General features: G+C 39.4%; 1 pseudogene; it reads left to right on the top strand.

Annotated features, from left to right (window-relative positions):
* The first annotated feature begins 4,252 nt into the window (after positions 1-4,252).
* Positions 4,253-4,338, top strand: LOC127188773 (uncharacterized; annotated as a pseudogene).
* The last annotated feature ends 6,076 nt before the right edge of the window (positions 4,339-10,414 follow it).

Below are 10,414 nucleotides of genomic sequence, written 5' to 3'. Positions count from 1 at the left end.
AAATACTGGAGTTAAATAATGTCATAAACTAAATGGATCTAACAGTTATTTACAGAACATTTCACACAAAACACAAGAGAATATACCTTCTTCTTCTCAGCAACCCATTGAACTTTCTCCAAAACTGACTAAATACTAAAGTACAAAGGAAGTTTCTACAGGCACAAAAAATTAAAATAATACTCTGCACCTTATCTGGCCACCACAGATTAAATCTAGAAAATAACAACAGAAACAACAGAAAGATTACAAATTCATGGACTCTGAACAAGTCACTACTACATGAAAAATCAGTTAAGAAAGAAATTAAGAAAGAAAAACTCTTTAGGATGAAATGGAAATAAAAAGATAGCATATCCAAACTTACAGGACATAATGAGCCGTTCTAAGAGGCAAGTCCTAGCACTAAGTGCCTACATTAAAAAATTGGAGAGATCTCATATTAGTAACTTAATTGCATACCTGAATCCTTTAGAACAAAAAGAAGAATAGCCAAAGGGAATATATAGCAAAACAATCAAACTCAAGAATCAAATCACTAACAAATAAAAAACAATACAAAGAATCAATAAAACAAAGAGTTGGTTCTTTAAGACAATAAGATTGATAAATTCTTAGTTAAATTAACTAAGAGGCAAGGAGACAAGATCTATATTAACAAAGTTAGAGCTGACAGGGGAGACATAACAGACACTGAAGAAATCCAGAGAATCTCTGTACTCTACCAAGTTGAAAAATATAAAAAGAAATGAGTCATTTTCTTAACTTATACTACCTAAAACAGTTAAATCAAGAGCAGATAAACAATTAAAGAGACCTAAAACTCATAGTGAATAGGAGTGAAAATTAGTTTCCCAACACTTCTCTCCCCCCAAAGCCCAGGACTGGATGATTTTAGTGCAAAATTCTGCCAGATAGCCAATGAATGATTAATGCCAACACTCATCAAATTAGTTCATAAATAGAAACAGAAGAGAGGTTGCCCAATTCTTTTCATGAGGGCAAAGTTAACCCTGATACCAGAACCTCATAAAGATTCATCTAAGAAAAAGAATTACAGAGGAATTTCCCTTATGAACATAGATCCAAAAACTCTCAATAAAGTTCCTGCAAACTGAATACAAGAAAAGATCACCCATCACAATAAAGTAGACTTCATCACAGAGATGCAAGAATGAATGGTTCAGCATTCATAAACTGATAAGTGTTGTCCACTTATCAGACTGAAAAACAGACTGAAAAACAAAAATTACATGACCATCTCATTAGGTGAAGAAAAGGCATTCTATAAAAATCCAACACCCCTTCATGACAAGGGATACAAAGGATATAACTCAAAATAGGAGAGTCAATTTACAGCAATCCCACAGCCAATGTCAACCTAAATGGAGACAAGCTCAAAGTTTATCCACTAAAATTGGCAACAGGACAAGGTTTTTCACACTCCCCTTACCTATTTAAGATGGCACTATAAGTCTAAGCTAGAGAAAGGAGACAACTGAAGGAGATCAAAGGGATACAAATAGAAGAGCATGAAGCCAAGGTATCTTTATTTGCACATGCTATGATTATATACATAAATGACCCTAAAAACTCCATTAGGAAACTACTATAGCTGATGGACACTTTTAGTACAGTGGCAGGATAGGAAATTTATATGTAAAAATCAGCAGCTTTCCTTTCAAATGACAAATGAACTGATAAGCCAAAATGAATATGCGTGTTAGGTATAAGGTAGAATAATCTTTGACACAATGTAGTGGTTCTGTAGAAGAGATATATTTGGAGACTAGAGAATGAATGTGATCTATCTAGCCTTTCATGTCTACTATGCTACAGTGTGACTTTGGATTGCATTATGTAGGATGATGATAATTTTCTTGACTTGTCTGTAACATGGTAATAAATGACTATGCTATAAACATGTTATGTTTAACTATAACAATTGGTATCTGAGCTAGGGATACATGTGCATAAATAAAAAATTGTGCAGAAGTCTCTTGTGTATGACTCCAGTGCACATATTCTACATAAGCAGGTAAGTACATCCAGGAGTGTGATTAAGGAATTTATGTCTTTGAGTAGTTAATGTTACCTAACAAAACTGAAGAGATTTTACAGTTATAATTAAAGCCCAAGACAGTTAATTTTGAGTCAATAAAAAAGGAGGGAATCTTGAGTGGTCCTGGATATGGACTGGACTCTTCCCAAAGGAAGTGATAAAAACAGAGTTCAGGTTCTAGCCTTGAAGAAGCAAGATTCAGGGGCATAAAAAAGACCCATAGAGCCTGGAAAACCTGGTGACACAGAACTGAAGAATTCCTAAGAATTAAAAACGGCCCCTGGCCAGTAGCCAGCAAGGAAGTGTTGCAGCTAGGTGAAAGTGAAAAAAAAAAAACCCTGAATTCATACAAATTCTTAGGTTTTAGTATCATGAGGCTTGAGGCGTCATAGTCTGGATAATTCATGTTAACCTTGTGAAAGTCTGAGTGAATGAGAAAATGATCCATGCTATGATGCCTACACTTCTGAACTACAAAATTGTAAACAGGTATATAGTTTTGTAATAAATCTGTGGCCCTTTATTATACAGCAAGAGAACAAACATACAGTATGGGCATATCCAAATGGATGATTAAAGTTATCATAATAAAAAAGATAAAATTGTTATAACTAATTTCTAACAGATGCGGTCTGTTCATATATTCTGTACTGCATTCTATGAAGGGTTGATTTAGGGATGGTTCTTAGGGGCAGAGGCTTCCTGAACTGTGGGTTTGAAATCCACCTTTCTTAAGAGAAGCAGTGTCTTTGGAAAAGGCTTATTCATGGAATTGGAACACGGTAAGCTTGTGTTTTCTCATAATGTGAATTTATAAAGCAAGGAGAGTTTCAAAAGGAAGCAATGACTAGGTATGTAAAAACTGATGAGAGATTTAGATGAGCATGGATTATGTGACACTATTCCTATGCCTAATCACCTCAGACAGGGAACCAGTGACAGACCAAAGTAAGGATACCACCAAAATCCAACTTGGCAAGACAATGCATTTTATTAGTATTCCTTACAGGAATATGGGAAAGAAGTCACCTATGGGAGCATAAATAACTTGAAGACACCTGTGTCATTAAAGCCATCCAGTCATGGTGACTGCTCATGAAAACTGGAACCTGGAGTGCTCAGTACAACTTGCAGGCAGCTTGACAAACTAGTGTCTTTTCTAGGTAGCTCAGTTGAGCTGAGACTCTTCCAAGAAGTTGAACTCATCTCTGCTTCTTCTAGTCAGCTCATTGGCCTTTGCTTCTTGCAGGCAGCTCATCTGCTCTGAACCTGTCTCTCAGCAGCCATTAATTCTTAGAGTTGGATGAATCGGGCCAGTTTCAGGACTTCCTGAATCTATGGATTGTTAAAAAGCTTTTTTTTTTTTCCCCAAGATGAAATCATTTACTTCCTCTTGCAATATCCTTTTTCTTAGGTTAGGTTTCTATGGCTGTGGTTAAACACCATAGCCAAATGCAACTTGGAGAGGAAAGGGCTTCTTCACCTTAAGGTTGTAAACCATCCTGAGGGAATGTCAGGCAGGAATTCAAGCAGGAACCTGGAGGACGGAACTGAAGCATGGACCATAGAAGAGCACTGCTTACTGCTTAATCTTCATGCCATGCCCAGTCTACCTTCTTATTGCAGCCAGGACAATCTACCCAGGTGTGGCACCATCCACAACGAGCCCTTCTACCTCAATTATTAATTAAGAAAATATATACACAGACTTGCCTACAGGCCAATCCAATGGAGGTATTTTCTCAATTGAAGCTCTCTCTCAGATGATACAAGCTAGCGTTGACAGAAAACTAACGTGTGGGAGTTTGAGTGAGAATGACTATGACCCTTATAGGTTCATATGTTTGAATACTTGATCCCCAGTTGGTGGAACTGTTTGAGAAGGATTGGGTGTGGCCTACTTGGAGGACATGTACCACTGGGAACAAGTTTTGACATTTCAAAAGACTCACAAAATTCCCAGTGTGCTTCTCTGCCTCCTTATGGATCAAGATGTGAGCTCTCTGCTGCTGTTCTGGCCACCTGTCCCCATGCATGCTCTATGCATCATGGTCTCCAGTCCCCTGAATAGTATGCTCATTTAAACACACTGTTTTTATAAGTTGTCTTGGTCATGCTGTTTTATCACAGCAGTAGAAAAGTAACTAAGACAGAATGTTTCACCCCCCTGTCAACTTCCGTGTCGTGTGTTTGCTTTGGCAGCAAATGTGTTAAAGTTAGAACAATACAGAAATGATCAGCATGACACACACGTTCATGAAGCATTCTACATTTTTCTTCTCAGATTTTTGGAGATTTCCGACTCACTTGTAAAAGATTGTGGAATGATCTCATGTATTATAAAGCAATGAATGCTTCTCAACCCTCCTAATGATGCGACCCTTTAATATGGTTTCTCACATTGTGTGACTCCCGATCATGAAATTATTATCATTGTTACTTCATAACTGTAATTTTGCTAGTTGTGAATCATAATGGGAATATCTATGCTTTCCGATGGTCTTAGGCAACCCCTGTGAAAAAGTCATTCAACCCTTAAAGGGGTTGCAACCCACAGATTGAGAACCACTGATTAGGGGCTGGAGAGATGGCTCAGTGGTTAAGAACACTGACTGCCATTCCAGAAGTCCTAAGTTCAATGCCCAGCAACCACATGGTGGCTCACAACCACCTATAATGTGATCTGGTGCCCTCTGCTGGCCTGCAGGGGTACAAGCAGGCAAAACACTGTATATGTAATAAATAAATCTTAAAAAAAAAAGAGAGAACCACTGATTATTAAGGCCAGATATATGAAGTTAGTTTTCAACAAATGTTAATAGTCACAAGAGAAACAAACAAACCAAACAAACAAACATATTTCCTAAAGAGCTTCCTCCCAAGATGGAATGCTTTATTTTATAGGAACTTGCTACATAACTGCGTGTAGAAGAAACCCACTGGATTTGGCTGGATGATGGAATCCTTACAGTAACCATAAGCTCCACAGTTACAGTCCACTGACAATTTACAAGAGTCCTAAGACTATTCAATGGGAAGCAGTCTTTTGAAGGATGATGGTGGGACAACTATACATATGTCAGCCAATGAATCTAGCCCTTTTTTTAATCAACTAGAATTAAAAATGGATCAATGGAAATGGAAAGATGGCCAAGTCAGTAAAAGCACTTGCCTCTGAGGATGACAGCTTCAGTTCAATCCCTGGATCCCACATGTGGAAGAAGAGAATGGATTCTGCAAATTTTTCTCTAACCTACACATGTATGCCTCAGGGCACATGCATGTATACCCACATCCCCATATAGATAAATTCATACATAAAACTCTTAGAAGAAAACATGAAATTCAGTGATATTGAATTAATCAATGACTTTTGAGATATGACCAACTCCGGAGGCATAAAAATCAGCAAACGAAACAAATTAAATGTTGCCAAGAAAAACTACAACACTTTTCTTCTTTTATTTTTGAGACTGTGCCTGTGTAGCCTTTGCTGGCTTGGAACTTACTATGAAGACCAAGCTGGCCTCAAATTCACAGAGATCTGCCTGTCTCTGCCTCCTGAGGTCTGGGATTAAAGACATAAGCCACCATGTTTGATAAAATCTTTGTCTTTTAAAAGACACAACATTAAGAAAACAGGCAGGAGTCAGGGCACGGTGGTGCATGTCTGTAATCCTAGCACTCAGGGAAGCAGAGGCAGGCAGATCTCTGTGAGTTCGTGGCCAGCCTGATCTACAGAGCAAGTCCAGGACAGCCAAGGCAACACAGAGAAACTCTGTCTTGGGGAAAAAAGAGTAGGAAGTAGACAAACCAGAGAATGAGAAAAAAAAATTTAAGTCACACATCTAAAAAGGGATTCAATCTGAAGTGTATGAACAACATCTGCAGCTCACCTGTAAAATGACAATAAATTTTAAGAAGGCAGACTATGAACACACACACACACACACACACACACACACACACACACACACACACACACACACGGGGCAGGGATGGTTATTACAAAATGGTGTATTCCACGAACTCTGGTGCCCCTTTTCTGACCACGTCCCCTGGATGGGGAGACCTGGTGGTACTCAGAGGAAGGATAGCAAGTTACCAAGAAGAGATGTGATATTCTAAGAGCATATATAGGGGGAGGAGGTCTCCCTCAGTCACAGACATAGGGGAGGGGAAAAGGGGGGAAGTGGGAGGGAGGGAAGAATGGGAGGAAACAGGGGAAGGGCTAACAATCGAGATGTAATATGAATAAATTAATTTTAAAAAATGGTGTATTCTTTGCCACACTGATCTCTGAAAAATCCCATCTGTCCCAGCCAACGGGGTTTTCCCATTTCCTTTCCACTGTTTCCATTACTGCACAGTCCCCTCAGGACTGCTTATGTCCGATCTGTTTACTGCCCAGTTTCTCTTTAGCTGACAGCTGTCATCTTTATCAAGTCACTATGTCTGTTCTTTCCTGAGTGTCATGTTTTTGTTCCCTGTCAATCTCTCTTAGTTTTTCTTGGATTGGCTTATTTGGTTGCTAACTTGGAGACGTGGCATTGGGAACACTGCAGTGAAAGTGTTCTAGTTGTTTTCTGTTTTTGTAACACATCCTATGACCAAAAGCTCACAGTCCACATGCCACCTTTGTGGTTAGCCAAGGCAGGAACCGGAGCAGAAACCATGGAGGAACATTGCTTGCTAGCTTACTCCATCACCTATGCTTAGATAACTTTCTTTTTTTTTTTTTTAATGATTTTATTATTTAATCTATTTATTTACTTTACACCAAGACAACACTTTCCCCTCTCTCTCTTCCAAGCCCTTCCCCTCAGCATCCCCCTACATCCACCCCTATTCCATTTCTCTTCAGAAAAAGGGAGGCTCCCCACAGATATCAACCAATTGTGACATATCAAGTTGCAGTAAGACTAGATGCATCCTCTCTTACCAAGGCTAGACATGGCAGCCCAGTAGGGGGCAAAGGTCCCAAAGGCAGGCAACAGAGTCAGAGACAACCCCTGCTCCTGCTATTAGGAAGAATGCATTGAAGATCAAACTATAGCACGTTACTATATGAGTAGAGGGCCCAGGTCAGTGCCATACAGGGTGTCTGATTGGTGGTTCAGTCTCTGTGAGTCCCTATGGGCCCAGCTAAATTGATTCTGTAGGTTTTTTGTGTAGTGTTATTGGCCCCTCTGGCTCCTACAATCATCCTTCTCCCTATTTTTCAAGATTGCCCAGGCTCCACCTAATTTCTGGCTATGGGTCTCTGTATCAGTTTCCATCAGTTTCTGGGTGATGATGGCTTTCTGATGATGGCTTCCTGTTTGCAAGTATAGCAGACTATCATTAGCAGTGCCAGGGCTCCCTCTCGGAATGTGTGCCAGGGACCCCTTGGTCCATCCTGTGTTCCCAAAAGCCTGCATGAGGACATGGGAGCACTTCTAGTAAGAATAAAGAACATGTACGTGTCTTAGTAAACATGCAGATTCATTTCTTTTGGAAAGAGATTTCTTGGAACATAAGGTAAGCAGGTGTTAAGCAAAAACAGACTTTTGAGTCTTGGGAATACTCTCATTTGTTGAATGTGATTTGTTAATGCATTGTGATAGAGTATAAATCCAGGATGAAACAGCTGAGGGACTGCACTCCATCTCTTACTTCTAAGAAAGTCAGTCAAGGAGAGGAAGCAGAAGAGACATCACCTCTTTTATTGATACAGGCATACTGTTTCCTTTTTGTGCAGAAACAATGATGTTGCCACTTAAAACTATCTTCTGTTCCCTCCTCTTAACAGTTTTCATTATTCTGATGGATAAGAATGCTTTTCAGGAAACATTAAAGACAAAGGTTCATAAATATTCATGCCAGCTGCATCATCCCAGATTTATTATATTAAAGGCGAAATTACTAAAGTGTGCCTGGGATTCTCCAAAACTCTGAGTATCACAGAGAAGTTCAAAGCTATGTGGTCCTCTGGCACAGCTGAAGAAGTGATTACAAAGAAGCTCTTTTGGGTTTTAAGTGATGTATCCTTAAACAACACCGACAATAAAATGAGCATCCCCTCTTCACAGGCCACAGTCCTAATGTGGATTGGCCCAGTTGTTAGCTTCCTGGTGGCCTTGATGCTGGGTAGCTACTTTACTTTTTGCGTTGCTGAGGACCACTGTGCATCCTAGGTATGTGCTCCATCACTGAACTGCTTATCTAGCTCTGGGCTACTTTGAAAGGATACTGACAGATTTGAGTTATTTTTCTTGGAACTGAAAAAAAAGTTATTGCAAAAAGCTTACTTTAAGATTTTCAGTCAGGTATTTGAAGATACTTCTTGCTCAAGAAGCTACACAACTCTTAAGTCCTAAGTTCATCTTACAGGAAATATTTTAAATCGTGCTATGATGGTTAATAGCCACGTGTTCTTTCGAAGTCAAAGGCAACTTTGGGAATGGTGATTGTTTTCTTTTTTTCATGAGAAAGTTTTTCTGTGTAGTCCTGGCTGTCCTGGAACTAACTCTATAGACCAGGTTGGTGTTGAACTCAGAGATCCACCTGCATCTATCTCCCAAGTGCTGGGATTAAAGGCATGGACCACCACCCTCTGGCTGGGGAGACTGTTTCTTTATGACAGAATGTTGTGTAGTAGGCTAGAAAAGATGTTTGTTACCTGCCTGTGAACAAAGCATGTTTAGTTGAAATGGGTTGTATGAGTGGACAAGTTGAAAATAGGAATGGAATACTGTTTTAAATAATTTGAATGCTATTCTTTAGTTGGTGGATATGAATTCCTTATACCTGAATGGCATAGAAATATGATTCAGATCATCCTTTGGCAAAAAGATTCTGTGTATGTGGAAATGATCTGAGAGGAAAATAAATTGAATAGAAAAACTCAAACTCCTGGACGTCAAGAAAGCAGAGAAATTTTAAGGGAGGAGAGAGAAGCTTTTCAGACAGGGAGGTATGATCTGTAGATGTGTCAGCAGCTGGGCATGGGAGCTGATGAGGCCAAGCAGAACAAGATCGCCTGAAGGTTCAGCACTGGCTATGGACTGCTAAAACAAATGTGGAGAACAGATGGAGAACTGGGTTCTATTTTTTATTAATTATATACAATGTGAACACTGTCTATCTAATTCTTGACATCTCTAAAGAGCAAACAACGTAGAGTAGGAAAGAGCGAGGCTTGCCTCACTGGGGTAAGAGTCATTACAGAAGCATAACTGATAGGATGAAATGACTATGGGAAAACAGATTACTTGTTAAAGTAATAAATTACAGATTTCTTTCCAGGAAGCTCATTGCTGAACCTCAGACCCAGCTGCAGACAGTTCTTTAGGTTTTCTGAAGGATTCTTGCATGTCCTGTATTTGAAATTTCCTTCCCCGTCTAAGGCTTGAAGTTTGAAGACTGTGTATAAACCATTTGAAATAGAAATTTTCATGCCCATATTCTTTAACAGTTGACTACCTCTTAAATCAAGAAATGTATTGATGATCATTGGGAGGCATGTCATTTGACGGGTAGAGTGTTTTTATTCTTTGAGATCCATAAATATGACCCACGATCATTCCTGGTCTTCCCGAAATTTGTCAGGTTTCTTTCCCATAGTGCTGCTCTTCATTTCTTCAAAAGGGAAGAGGAAGTCTGAGACTATGTGAGTATTCCAGTTTCTCAAGAACGTCCTCCCAAGGAGAACCAGGGTTCCGCTCCATCAGACACTGACCTGAGAAACATTTTAGTGAAGTAGAGGATACTTCTTCCTATTTCCTACACACATCCATACCTTTCTGTATATCATTAGGGAACACATTGAGAAAGAAACCACACACAAAAAAAGCCATTCATAATAGCCTCAAAGAGCAACCTAGAAATAAGCCCAACCAATGCGGTAAGAAACTTCTGCAGTGGAAACTTTAAGATACTCAATAAATTAAAGAAGACAGGAGAATGCAGATCTGCCATGATAATGGCTCAGCGCAATGAATACTGAGAAATGGTTATCTTGCCAAAAGTCACTCCCAGATTCAATGCAACTGCGTTAATATTCTAATGATGCTAAGAGAAATAGAACAATTCTAAAAGGCATCTAAAAACACCACACACACACACACACACACACACACACACACACACACACACACACACACACGCACACACCTTTACAATCAATGCTATCCTGAGCAAAAAGCACTGTGAGGGAATCACAGTGTCTGATTTTAAATTATACTGCAGAGCCATAGTAACACAAAAAGTGTGGTACTTGAACAAAAACAGACTCGTGGGTCAATGGAACAGAACAGAGGACACAGACACACATTCACACATCTACAACCACTTGACGTTTGACAAAGAGGC

This window comes from Acomys russatus, chromosome 4 (assembly GCF_903995435.1).
Source record: "Acomys russatus chromosome 4, mAcoRus1.1, whole genome shotgun sequence".
In the NCBI taxonomy this organism is placed as follows: domain Eukaryota; kingdom Metazoa; phylum Chordata; class Mammalia; order Rodentia; family Muridae; genus Acomys; species Acomys russatus.
Note: the sequence above shows the minus strand (reverse complement) of the source record. Positions and strands in the feature narration are given on the sequence as shown.